Source organism: Natator depressus, chromosome 8 (genome assembly GCF_965152275.1).
Source record: "Natator depressus isolate rNatDep1 chromosome 8, rNatDep2.hap1, whole genome shotgun sequence".
Classification (NCBI taxonomy): Eukaryota; Metazoa; Chordata; order Testudines; family Cheloniidae; genus Natator; species Natator depressus.
The window spans coordinates 39683224-39697013 of NC_134241.1; the positions used below are offsets into that span (position 1 = coordinate 39683224).

At 48.2% G+C, this 13790-nt stretch overlaps 1 long non-coding RNA gene across 1 annotated transcript; it reads right to left on the reverse strand.

Moving 5' to 3' along the window:
* Positions 1–3523: 3523 nt before the first annotated feature.
* Positions 3524–7133, reverse strand: LOC141992810 (uncharacterized). Its single transcript, XR_012640659.1, has 3 exons — positions 7069–7133; positions 4572–4615; positions 3524–3852 (listed from the first exon to the last, which is right to left on the reverse strand). It is a non-coding gene; the product is annotated as an uncharacterized LOC141992810 (long non-coding RNA).
* Positions 7134–13790: the final 6657 nt, after the last annotated feature.

Sequence of the window (13790 nt, forward strand, 5' to 3'; positions counted from 1 at the left end):
CATTAACCGCACCAAACACCGATTGTGGAACGACCAAACCAAAGAGCCAAGCTTTGCCACCCCTGTGACATTCTATACCTTGGGAGACCATACTGTAACCCCCATATTCCTCATTTTCATATCATCATAATCTTACATATAAAGCATGACTTGTAAGGTACCAGGGGCAAGGTTATGATCTGCTGAAAGTAATTTCTCTATCCATATATGTGTATCATTAATGCATATGAAGTTATGAGAATTGTGTTGTATGGTGGTCACTAAAGCATGTTGTAAGTTGGGGAATCAGCAGATATTAGCTCCTTAGAGGCAACAGCAAAGAAAGTAACCAACGCCCAGGCTGGGTGTCAAACAACCCATCAAGAGCCATTGTCCAGCAAGGGAGCTACAAAGCAATGACTCATCTGCATGAGGCCATACCAGGTGAATTGCTCAACCTTGCTTGGAGAGATTCAGAAATGCCCTCCAGACATGCCTGGACTTGTGCTCCCCAAGCTCATGGACTGAGAGTATAAAACAGACAGAGTGGACATATACTCCTGCCCCCACCTATGATGCAAGCAACCAAGACACTGAGAAGAAGACAAGACTCTAACAAATCAACAAACCTGCATATTAAGGACTGCAATATCCAGTGGGGTGAGAAAAACTGCTTAATCTAGTTGCTGCCCAGTCTAATAGGGTTGAGAGTTTAGACTGCGTGCTTATATTTTATTTTAATTTGTAACCACTCTGACCAGGCCCACAACATTTTGGCACCTGAGGCAGGGAGCCCCATGCCCCCTTGCTTGGGCCAAAACTTTGAAAGGTCTCAATTGTGCCTTCTTCCTGGTCTACTCCTCTCACGGTACCACTCTGCTACCTACCCCAATAAAGGAGAACTAACAACTTAAAATGCCTTGTTCAAAAATTTTAAGTAACACTTAACTTTCAAACGCCTGAACAGCAAATGTAACTTTTCTTGTCTGCATAGTAAACTCTGGAATTTTTATCCGTTTGAATAATCAAAGTGATGCTTTCTGTGCCTTCTTGGTTGCAAAGATTTGAACTGCTTCCTGCTGAAGGTCCACAGTCTGGGCCAGCTCATGCTCTATTGAGATGGTGGCAAGGCTGACCAGCCTCTCCTGTTTCATTGTGCTGCATAGATGTATTTTTATTAACTTCAGCTTGGAAAAGCTGCGTTCTCCACTGGCAACTGTTACAAGAAGTGTTAGAAGTATGCACAGAGCAACAAAAGCATTTGGAAAGAGGGTGGTCATCTTATTTGTGCACATATATTCCAGAACAGCCTTTGGAGTTGATCTTGCTGAAATGTATCTTGAAAGGGCTTTCAGTTCATCACCTAAATCACTCGCATCAATATCGCGCATGTCATCAGGTGTCACTGTCTCTAGTGCCCTGCATTGCTGGTGTAGGTCTTCTTCAGGTATAGTGAGGAGATTTGAAATATCATACAACATCCCAAATATACTGCTGTGTTCCTTGAGCTGCATGAAACATTCTTCAGCTGACTGTATTGCACAATCTAGCACCTGGTTAAAGAATTCAACTTTGAATTGTTGTTTGGGGTCTCTTATGGGATTATCCTGTGCCTCGTAATCAAAATGTCTTCTTCATTGACTCTTGTATTCTTGAATGGGTGGGAAAATAGCTTCAGGGTGAAGTTCCTCTGCCAACTTCTGTGTACTCTTCAGAGCGTTTTGAAAACCCTCATCTGACCAGTAAGGCTGTAGGTATGACTTTGCTTTGTCCAGTTGTTCCATTGCTCCAGATATATCAAGTTCAACACCTTGGAGTCTCTTGCTTACAACATTTATTTCAAACAGTATGTCATGTCACAACAATAAGCCACACAGAAATTTGAAGGTAAGTACGTTTCTGGTGATTCCATTTCCTGCTGCCACTGTTCTCCCATGAATAGTTCCTGTCATAGCATTATCCTCCATAATGGCAACTATGGCATCATCTATCTTCCCAATTTGGTGTTTGTCATAAATATAAAGGGAAGGGTAACCATCTTTCTGTATATAGTGCTATAAAATCCCTCCTGGCCAGAGGCAAAATCCTTTCACTTGTAAAGGGTTAAGAAGCTAAGGTAACCTCGCTGGCTCCTGACCCAAAACGGCCAATGAGGGGACAAGATTCTTTCTTTCAATTCTGGAGGGGGGGGAAAGGCTTTTGTCTGTCTGTCTGTGTGATACCTTTTCCAGGAACAGATCAAGGATGCAAGCTCTCCAACTCCTGTAAAGTTAGTAAGTAATCTAGTTAGAAAATGTGTTAGGTTTTCTTTGTTTTTGGCTTGTAAATTCACTGTGCTGGAGGGAATGTGCTTTCCTGTTTGTGTCTTTTTGTAACTTAAGGTTTTGCCTAGAGGGATTCTCTGTTTTGAATCTGATTACCCTGTAAAGTATTTACCATCCTGATTTTACAGAGGTGATTCTTTTACCTTTTCTTTAAATAAAATTCTTCTTTTAAGAACCTGATTGATTTTTCATTGTCCTTAAGATCCAAGGGTTTGGGTCTACGTTCACCTGTACCAATTGGTGAGGATATTATTATCAAGCCTTCCCCAAGAAGGGGGGTGTAGGGCTTGGGGAGATATTCTGGGGGAAGACGTCTCCAAGTGGTCTTTTTCCCTGTTCTTTGTTTAAAACACTTGGTGGGGGCAGCATACCAGGTTTTTAACCTAAACTGGATCCCAAGACAAGAAAGAAATCTGTGCCTTGGGGACGTTTTAACCTAACCTGGTAAGAATAAGCTTGGGGGGGGGTCTTTCATGCAGGTCCCCACATCTGTACCCTAGATTTCACAGTGGGGAAGGAATCTTGACATGGTGGCAGAGCGGTGGGATCATTTTGAACCAGAAGCACAGCAGGATTTTTAAAAGGTTTTGTAAAAGGTGATTGCAGCTGCAGATTCTGTCTCTCTGCCTGGGGACAGAGCAGCTCCATAACAAAAGGATTTTTCTGTAGGCTGAGAACAGCTATCAGAAACAAAGATATCAGGTTACATACAGCACAGTAAATTTTTACAAGCCAGTTTTTTTTTCTTTCTAACTCTCGGGTATAGCTAGGTTAAAAACAGAGAGGCTAAGATGTCAAAAAACAATGCCCAACAGAAACTGGAGATAGCCAGACTGGAAACAGAAGAGAAAGAAAAGGAACACCGGAGACTGGTCGAATTAAAATGACTCGATAAGGAGGAAGCGAAAGAGGCAGAGAAAGCCCAGGAGGCTGCCCACAGGAGAGCTATGGAGGCAAAAGAAAGGGAGGCAAAGGAAAAAGAAATGGAGGAGAGGGAAGAAGAGAGGAAGCATGCACTGGAGATAGAGAAGGCAAAGGCTCAGCAGAATATACCGCATAACCCTAAAAATCCTTCCCCAACAATCCACAAATGGGAGCGACTATGTCCACAGTATGATGAATCCAGGGATATTGCTGAATATTTTCTCACCTTTGCTGGTCAGTCTTTTCAATGTCTCCCCATATGGCCGTGGATCCAAGTCTCTAATCATTCTCATTGCTGTCTCTGAACCCCTTGAATTCTGGGGTATCCTTTGTGAGATGGAGTGCTGCACATGCTGTTCCAAGCGAGGCAGTGTTTCCGTCCCATTCCATATGTATCCTAAGACTTCATTTGCTTTTCTGATCACAGTTGCACACAGAGCAGAGGTTTCCATGGCACTGTGCACAACATTGGCCAGATCTTTTTCCCCCATTTATTTAGAACACAGTAAGAAATACAAGGTCACATTATTCCCATCGTGTGAATTGCCTTTGTCAGCATGGAATTTCTTCTCCCATTCACCTTGCTTTCTTAGATCTCTCTGAAGTCCCTCAGTCTTTGGTTGGCCTGAGAGAAATAATATTATGTCATATGGAGATCAAGTGAATCCAGTGTCTGAGCACTTTTAGGAAATGCTGCAAAATCTTCCTCTGGAGAAAAAGACTTTCCATCATAAGAATAATGCAACACGGAGACCTCTTTTACCTAATAAACCTCAGTGCTGCCACACCCTTCTACCCAATATGTCCCAGCATCGGCCCTTCCTGAGTCCCTACCAACCAATAACAAAAAAGGAAATTAATAACTTCTTTACCTTCTCCCACTCCAAACGAACCTACCCCAGAGTTTTCTCCCCAAAGGGAGCAGTGCCAGGGACTCAATGAAATTCACTAGGGATTGCTTTTGTTTTTACATGGACGGTGCTCAGATACTGTGGTGATGGGTAGCGCCATAAAACTGATAGACCAATTGGTCTGCAGATTTGGCCATCCCTTTTCTAGCTTGTTAATAAACATTGAACAACATGATTCCTAGGTTGGCACCTCCTGTTAGCCTTTGACCTGCTTCTCTCTTCCTTCCCCCACATGCTCATTCCTCCCTTTTTCCCTTCTCCATGTAATGCCCATTTTCATAAGATTCCAGGGTGAGAAGGGACCACTGTGATCATCCAGTCTGACCTCCTGTATCACACAGGCCAGAGACCTGCCCCAGAATCATCCCAAGAGCAGATCTCTTAGAAAAACAGACAATCTGCATTTAAAACTTGTGAGTGATGAAGAACTTACCACAGCCCTCGGATATTTGTATCAATGGTTGTTAATTTCACTTGCTGTTAAAAAAAAAATTACATCTTAATTCCAATCTGAATTTCTCTAGCTTCAGCACTATCCAGTGTCTGGACATTAGACCTTTCTCTCTAAACTGAAGAGCCCACTATCAAATATTTGTGCTCCATGTATGTATTTATAGACATAATCAAGTCACCCCTTAACTTTCTCTTTGTTAAGCTACATAGATAGACTCAAGGAGCTCAATTACTATAAGACATGTTTTCTAACCCTTTAATCATTTTCATGGTTCTTCTGTGATCCCTCTCCAATTTATCTACATCCTTCTCAAATTGTGGACACCAGAACTGGACACAGTATTCCAGCAGGGGCCACACCACTGCCAAACACAGAGATAAAAACCTCTCTACTCCAACTCGAGATTCCCCAGTTTACACACACTAAGATTGCATTAGCCCCTTTGGCCACAGCACCACACTGTACAGCTGATTATCCATCATGACCTCAAGGTCCTTTTTGGAGACACTACTTCCTAAAATGGAGTCTGCTATTTTCTTGTGCCCAGTTTACCAATCAATCCAGATTGCTCTGTATCAGTGACCTGTTCTCTTTCTTATTTACCACTCCCCCAATTTTTGTGTCATCTGCAAATTTTAGCAGTGATTTTGTTTTCTTACAAGTGATGGATAAAAATATTAAACAGCATAGGGCCAAGAACCAAGCCCTGGGACCCCACTAGAGACACACCCATTTGATGATGATTCCCTGTTTACAATTACATTGAGACCTCTCAGTTAGCCAGCTTTTAATCTATTTAATGTGTGCCATGTTAATTTTATGTTCTATTTTTTTAAAATTTAACATTTTATGTGAAACCAAGTCAAATGCCTTATAGAAATCTAAATATATTACATAACACTACTACCTTAATCAACCAAATTTACAGGCTTATCAAAACAGATATCAAGCTAGTTTGACAGGATCTATTTTCCATAAAACTATCTGGACACCTGTCCCAGTACTTATCTCACAACACTTCTTCCCCAATTCCTTCCTGACTGAAATTTTGAGCCAACACGCTTTGATCCAGGAAGAAAAATGCTAGGAGTCTTGTACTGTTGAATGGGGTTTGGGGTGCAGGAGGGGGCTCTAGACAGGGGAGTGGGGCCGAGGGATTCGGAATGTAGGATGGGGCTGCGGGTTGAGGCAGGGGATTGGGGTGGGGGTGGGGGTGGGGGTACGGGCTCTGGGCTGGGGTGTGGGCTCTGGGCTGGGGCTGTGGATGAGGGGGTTGGGGTGCAGGAGGGGGTTCCAGGCTGGGGGGTGGGGCTGAGTGATTCAGAATGTGGAAGGGGGCTGCGTGTTGAGGCAGGGGGTTGGGGTGTGGGAGGGGATACAGGCTCTGGGCTGGGGCCTCGGGCTCTGTGCTGGGGCCAGGGATGAGAGGTTTGCGCTGCAGGAGTGGGCTGTGGGTATGGGGGTTGGGGCTCAGAGCTGGGGCAGGGGGTTGGGGCACAGGCTTACCGTCAGTGGTGCAGTGGGGCTAAGGCAGGCTCCCTGCCTGTCTTGGCTCCACGCTGTCTCCTGGAAGCAGCCAGCACCAGGCCCATCTCCTAGGAGGGGAGCCAGAAGGCTCCGCATGCTGCTTTTGCCCGCAGGCCCCGCCCCACAGGTGCCATTGGCCTGTGGTTCCTGGCCAGTGGGAGTGCGGAGCCAGTGCTGGGGCGGGGACAGTGCTTGGAGTCCCGTGGACACCCCCTGCCTAGGAGCCGGACCTGCTGGCAGCTACCAGGGCGCAACACAGTGCCAGGACAGGTAGGGACTAGCCTGCCTTAGACCTGCAGCACCGCTGACCGGACTTTTAACGGCCCGGTCGGCTGTGCTGACCGGAGCCACCAGGGTCCCTTTTCGACCGGGCCTTCCGGTCGAAAACTGGACACCTGGCAACCTTAGCCACTCTGCCTCACTATGTCACTGGGCATTGCCCACTGCCAGGGAATTATCATAGCACTGAACATTCTATTGCTCTAGCCTGCAGTCCGGGCAGAGCGGCAAATGAGTCTCTGGGCCCCCAGCCCTCAAGCAGGGCAGGGCACAAACCAATCTATGATTCTAGCCTGCAGTCAGGGCAGAGCAGCAAACAGTCAGGGTCTCTGGCCTGCAAGCAGGGCAGAGCGGCAAATGAGTCTCTGAGCCCCCCAGTCAGGGTGGGGCAACAGTCTAGGGCTGTGGTCTGTACTCAGGAGGATGGCCAACAAACACAGGCCTCTTGGCCTAGAGAGGGGAGGCTACCACCCCAGGGGTGGGGTGACAGGGAGTAAGGTGACTCGACTCCACTGGGCCCTAGCCCAGGTTCCTAACAGTGGTAGAGTTTTCTGCTACTGGGTCAGTGGGGAAACCAGCCACAACACACTGACAACGTTTTAAGCAGCGATGCACCTAGACTGAGGTCATCTACTTCTGGGCCACTTCCTACCCTCCCCTCCCAGTGTACCTGGATCCATGGGGTGTCCTCCATCTCCTTGAGGTAGGTAGCTAGTGGCAGTCCCAACAACTCCTCAGTGTCTCAGTCCGCTGGCAGCTCCAGCCACTCTGGCCAGTCCTCAGTTTGGCAGAACATCCCTTCGGTTTCCAGGCTCAGGAAGGCAACTGTCTCCTTCAGCAGCTGGATCCCAACTGACCTCCAGGACCGTAGGAAAAATACTTTTATCCAGTGAAAAGTCTTGAAATAGGGAGCTATTGTCATTTGCAGTAGAGCAGGGAGCCTGTGCATTGCAGATTTTTTTTCAAGGCTTTTGATAATAGCTGCTGCCTATTTCAAGCAGGCCAGTTCCTCCACCCTAAGGTCCAACAAATGATCCCCCATGAACATTTCAGAGACCAGTGGCTGGTTCTTCCCAGGTTGCGAATAGTATTGCTGCATGTGCCACAGGCTGTGGGCCTGGGCCAAGGGCCACTAATCTTTTTAGCATATACGCAACATGCCTCCGGTGTCACGTGACCAGGATTCATCACCAAAATTGGTCCGCTGATTGGATCAATAGCTTGATGCAGCAACCATGAATGCAGCACCCACTCAGTCTTGAGGCCTTAGTTCCCCACCTGTAAAAAGGGAGATAATGATCTTCCCTTTGCCTGTCTTGCCTATGGCTGGGCCTGTTTTGGGTGCTTATGTGGCACCTCCAGGCACTGTTGAAATATAAAATAGTAATAGCAGCTCGGTGAAGGGTTAAAGGGCACAAAGACAAGTTTTCTTTTTGCTCTGCAGTTCACATGAAAGTTAAAATTCAGAGGAAAAAATGGAGATGCCTGAAAGGAACATTAAGGGCTGTTAGAGTAATATTAAATAAGCAGTTTAGTTTAGTTTAGACCTGGTACAGTATGTACATGACTTCATTACTTTCTTAAAATATATACTGCTTTAAGGCATTTTGCTAATTATTTATATTATTTATTTATGATTATTATTTACTCAATGCCAACAGTGTGCTATGTGCTTTGCAGAGACATTTATGATGTATTTATATGCCAGGCTCCAAGATGAAATGTTCAGTTATGTTTTAATGATTTGTGAGATGGAAAAAATACAGAAAAAATGCTTGCACATTGGGGAAAAATGCCCTTTTTTCACCCTCACTTAACTCAAACAACAGAGGATATCCCACAAACTTTGCAGGTAGCCTTCCTTCTCAGCTGAGCCAGAGCATGGAAAAACTCAGCCCCAAAAACATTTTGCAAAAAGTATGAATGAGGCAGAGCAGGATTTAGCAAGGAACTGGTCTTGCAACATTTGGAGCAAAGGCTATAATCAAATGTCTCAAACTCTGTGGGACTGTTGTGTGTGGAGGAATCAGCAAACAGCCTCTTGGATTTCTTTAACAGATGCTTCACTGTTTCTTAAAACAAAGAACAGCCTAGTAAGAAACTAGCACAATCTTCACTGGCAGCCCCAATCTGTTCTTCCGCACAAGTTTCTCAATTTACTCATTTGTTAAAACCAGCTGCAAAATAGATCATCTTTGCACAATCCCTGGCATTTATAGCTAATAGCAAACCATGCTTCCTCAGGGGATACTTTAGCTGACCTATCTATGTTTAAGACCTCTTTTCACTATTTAGGTGCTGAGTCAACTTACTGGGCAAAGCACAGAGCTGGCAGGGCTCCTCCTGCTCGTGCATCATGGGAAAATCTGAACCAGGGTCAGGTCAGGAATGATTTCTCATGACCCTGCATTTCAAGGCAAACTGAACTCACGCCTGCTTGAGGGGGAGGAGTGTGTACTGTAGGATTGCTGTGAACATTTGCAGCAGCAGCGGGCTTCTGGCCCTGCTCAGGGGCATTGGAACAATTTGTACAGTGGGGGAGCTGAGAGTCATTGCACAAAACTGTAAGCCCTGTATATGATGGAAACCACGTCAAGCCAGCGGGTGCTATCACCCAGCACCACTAGTTCCAACACCCTTGGTCCTGCATCATCAGGGTACCTCCTATCTCCCCACTCCTTCCCCCTGCAGCCATGTGGGCTGGGGCAGAAAGAGGGGGCCCATGCAGAAGCAGTGGGGAGTGGTATGGAATGCCGCTGGTGCATTAACTCAGCCCATTTAATGTACTGAAGTCTGCCTGGCCTGGGGTAGACCAGCTGTACAAGCTGTGCTGCTCAAAACGCATCCTACCCGCATGCTTTAATTCCTCCTCTAGCCAAGGCCTCTTGTGCAGCGCCCAACACAGTGGGGCCAACCATATTAGGGCCTTCGGGTGAGGGAGGTGAATTCAGGGGTGCAGGGGCCACACAGGAGGTTGGGCAACAAAAGCAGAATTCCCCCCCCGCAATGAAATACATTTAAAATATGATACATGGATCTGCCATGTAGCCGTGCATGCTTCTAAGACAAGAGTCTCAGCTGAGAGGCCCTTGGGCTGGACTCAGTCCGCCTTGGGCATTTACAGGCATGTCCCAATTCTGCATAATCTCAGCTTTCACTTTGTAAAAAAGAATGGGATCCTAGCCCTCCTGGCTGTAAATAAAGTATGTGGCTGTGCCACAAGTGTAGGTGATGCAGTGGTGGCTGCCTGCCTCTGCCAACATCTCAAAGCCACAACTCTCAACTGTCCTGTCTGGCCCTGCCATGAATCTTCTGGTGCGTTAACTCTGAAGCCTCTTGACACTGTATGTGTAGGGACACCATATTTCACAAAGGGAAAACAGGACACCCCCTGGGGCTGGCCCGAGCCCTCTCCTGCCCTGCTGCGGTGCTGGCCCAAGTCTCTTGCCTGAGCCCCTCCCATGCAGGGCAGGCCCAAGTCACTTGCTCAAGCCCCCACCCCCAGGATGGGACAGGGGCTGAGGCTGGCATCACTGCACCTGAGCCTGCCTGCCCCCATCTGAGTCCTACCCCTGTATATGATGGAAACCACCCCACATTCCTCACACCCCACCTTTTTTTTTTTCTTTTTTTCTTTTTTTTTTTTTTACAAAAGTTGGCATTTGTCCCATTTGCTCTTGCCAACTGATCAACTCAGCAACAGGAAATGGGACAAATGTCCACTTTTGCCAGAAAAGTTGGGACGGGTGGAACAGGGCTTAAAAAGGGACTGTCATAGAATCATAGAAGATTAGAGTTGGAAGAGACCTCAGGAGGGCATCTAGTCCAACCCCCTGCTCAAAGCAGGACCAATCCCCAACTAAATCATCCCAGCCATGGTTTTGTCAAGCCTGACCTTAAAAACCTCTAAGGATGGAGATTTCACCGCCTCCCTAGGTAACCCATTCCAATGCTTCACCACCCTCCCAGTGAAATAGTTTTTCCTAATATCCAATCTAGACCTCCCACACTGCAACTTGAGACCATCGCGCCTTTTTCTGTCATCTGCCACCACTGTCATCTGCCACCTGGCCAAAACGGGACGCATGGTCAGCATTAGCTGTCTCCCTGCTTCTTCCAGTTGGGTAGTAGAGAAGGGCTGACAGTTGGGACTGGGCATTGCTGCCAGGTGGGGAATGCAGAGCAAGGGGAGCAGAGAGACTGCCAGAGCCAAGGGGCAGGTATAGCAGGGGCCTGGCTCCACACAAGGACTTAGGTCACAAAACACTAGACTGAGGCACAACTGCAATCCACAGAACCCCGGCTCAGTTGCCGCCTAAGTGTGTCTGCACCTAAACTCCCTCAGCACCTGAATTCCCGCTGCCAAAGTTCCCCAGGTATCTCCCTCTCTGCCTGTGGTCCTGCACACTGCCACTGCCAACTGTGTACCTCAGCTAAGCCCCAGGGAGAGCCTCAAGTGAGTGGAAACAGGTGTTTCCCCATCACCTAGGACCAACCCAGCAGGCATGCGCAGAGCACACCTAACTGCACACCACACTGCTGGGTGGAAGGCAAGGAACGAGGAGCGCTCTCCCACCCAGCCTTCAGCCTAGTGATTATGGCATTCCCCCAGCAGTGGTAGACCCAGATTCAGATCCCCCTCTGCCGGCCGAGGGGGAGGAAGGATTTGGCCCTAGTCTCCCGCCTGCCAGATGGTGGCCTACCCACGGCTCGGCAGAGTCTCTCTCTGGTCCTGGTACCATTATGAGGTAATTCTGGAGATGCAGTGGAACAGCTTACCCAAGAGAACCCACCTCAGGATATTCCCCAGGCTGGGGGGAGGGTGTGCACTACAGAGGTGCAGAACCCAGCTCAAATCCCTGTGCCTTAGCTGAGGGCAGGGGGAATTTGACTCCTGCTCCCCTGGGGGTGTTTCCTAACCACTGGGCTGCAGGGGCTGCCACAGCCACCGCTTCTGCCCTTGGGGCATGGGATGCGTCAGTTGCCTGAGCCAGTCCCCCAAGAAATGGTGCAGGTGCTGCCTGCTGGAGAGGCGTCCTGGCTATGGAGCACTAGCAGAGCAAGGTGCTGCCCAGCAGCCCTAGCTTATTTCAGAGACAGGGGCGGAGCCCCCATCCCCCTTTGGTCAGCATCTCCCACTGGCTGGCTTTTGTGCATCTCCGCTATTGGCATCAGTCTCTCCCCATGCCCTGCAGTGGTGGTGATGTGCCTAAACCAGGCTGCTTGGATTCCTGTGATTCAAAGTGCTTATAAGGGAGGAGCTGCAGCACTGAGCCCTCAACACCTGCATCCCTTTGCCTTCAGGCCATGGCCCCAGAGTAATGCCCAATGTCTCCATAAGGTGCTGAACAAACAAACGGAGTTGGCCGTCTGGCACCAGCCAGGCTCCCAATGTTCAGGGCCGGGTTCCCCCTTAGTGCAGCCAGAGGAAGGCCAAGGAGGAGCAGCCTGTGCCCATAAGTGCTCTGTGCTGTACAGCTGGCACAGGCAGCTCTGCATCTGCTAGGCCAGCTGTCTCTCCCCGGTGTTAGGGACAGGAGAGGCATTTGGGGTGGGGAGGGGTCATGGCACCTTAGAGCTTCCCTACGTCTAGCCCTCCACTGGCATTAGGGTCCTGAAGTCCTTCCACCAGAGCAAGGCATGACTTCAGGCTGCCCCAGGGATGGAGGTTCAACAGCTCTGAATCAGAAGGCCTACTGGCTCCTTGCAGTCTCCCCCCACACACATTGGACTGGACCTGACCTGCACACATGGAAACATGCCTGAGGAGCTGGAGCCAGAGATTCTGCAGCCACTTTGTGTTCCTTTGGGCTCTCAGGCAGCTCTGATATTGCCTGGCAGGGAGATTGGTGGAATCTGAACTGCCAAACTTCCTGAGTAGTTTACCAAGTGCTGCTTTTTCACCCCTGCCCCATTGTGATGAATGTAGTTATTATATTTGCACAATCTTATCCTGCCCCTCAGCAAAACTCAATAGTTTGTGAATTGGATGTTATTGGAAAAGGCTAGCAAAGCAAAAGGAAGAGTGATCACATTTATCTTGCAGGGCAAATAAGAATTTAGGATTGCAATAAAGAGCATTAAATACCAAAGAACAGAGGCATACATCTGGGAAACTTTTTCCCCTACTGTTTTATCTGCCTTCACCTGCTTTTCACCAAGTCAAGTGGCCTGGTGACTAAAACAGGCACAGATTCAAAGCTGTCAGGGCCAGAGGGGACAGTTCCGATCATCTAGTCCAGGGGTCGGCAACCTTTCAGAAGTGGTGTGCCAAGTCTTCATTTATTCACTCTAATTTAAGGTTTCACGTTTCAGTAATACTTTTTAACGTTTTTAGAAGGTCTCTTTCTAGAAGTCTATAATATATAACTAAACTATTGTTGTATGTAAAGTAAATAAGGTTTTTAAAATGTTTAAGAAGCTTCATTTAAAATTAAAATAAAATGCAGAGCCCCAGGACCCAGGCAATGTGAGTGCCACTAAAAATCAGCTCGTGTGCAGCCTTTGGCACGCGTGCCATAGGTTGCCTACCCCTGATCTAGTCTGACCTGCACAGCGCAGGCAGAGAATTCTGCTCCGTGATTCCTGCCTTATGGCTGAGTGAAGGTGTCTCTTTCAGGAAGAGAGCCATTAACCAGCATGGCCACCAGGTGACTGACCAGTGCTCCAGTCATAGTCCTCTGCACACTCCTGCTGTCACCATGTGAGCTGCAGCAGGCAAGAGGGACACCACACAACAAGCACTTGCCGAACATGACCCTTCCTGGACCCACACTGTAGCACTCAACAGCCTGCTGACCAGATGTAGCTAATTAGTGAGCATTGAGACTGTGAATTACCATCTACAGCACGTGCTGAGTTGTTACTGCTAAAGTCACAGTAGCCTTGCCCACCAGCCAGCCTCCTGGAAGCCATTCCCAGGGCACGTGAGGTCACAGACAGTGTCATTACAGAAGGACAGAGGCAATATGTGCAGGGGTATGCGGGGTCAAGTGCCCCACCAGATTTACTGCTTGGCTTGTACTGAGCATGCTCAGTAACACTGTTGAATCCAGCTGTCCCCACTCTGCACCCGCTTCCCCCACTGTCACCAGGCACAGGTCGTCTCTGCTGAAGGACCATAGCTGGCCACAAGAGTCAGTGGAAACCAGATGACACTGAGGTTATGGCTACACTATGAGCTACGGGGTGTGATTCCCGCCTTGCATACACCCCTCCCTCCAGCGCTAGTGCAATGAGTGTTAGCATCAGTATAAATGGCAGTGTAGCCGCGGTAGCACAGGCAGCAGCCTCACAGCTGAGCTGGGCTGCATACAAACCCACCTGATCCCTGTGGGTAGGCACACAGCACACTAAGCCATGCACACTTGCGCCAGCTCTCATTAAGCTGGC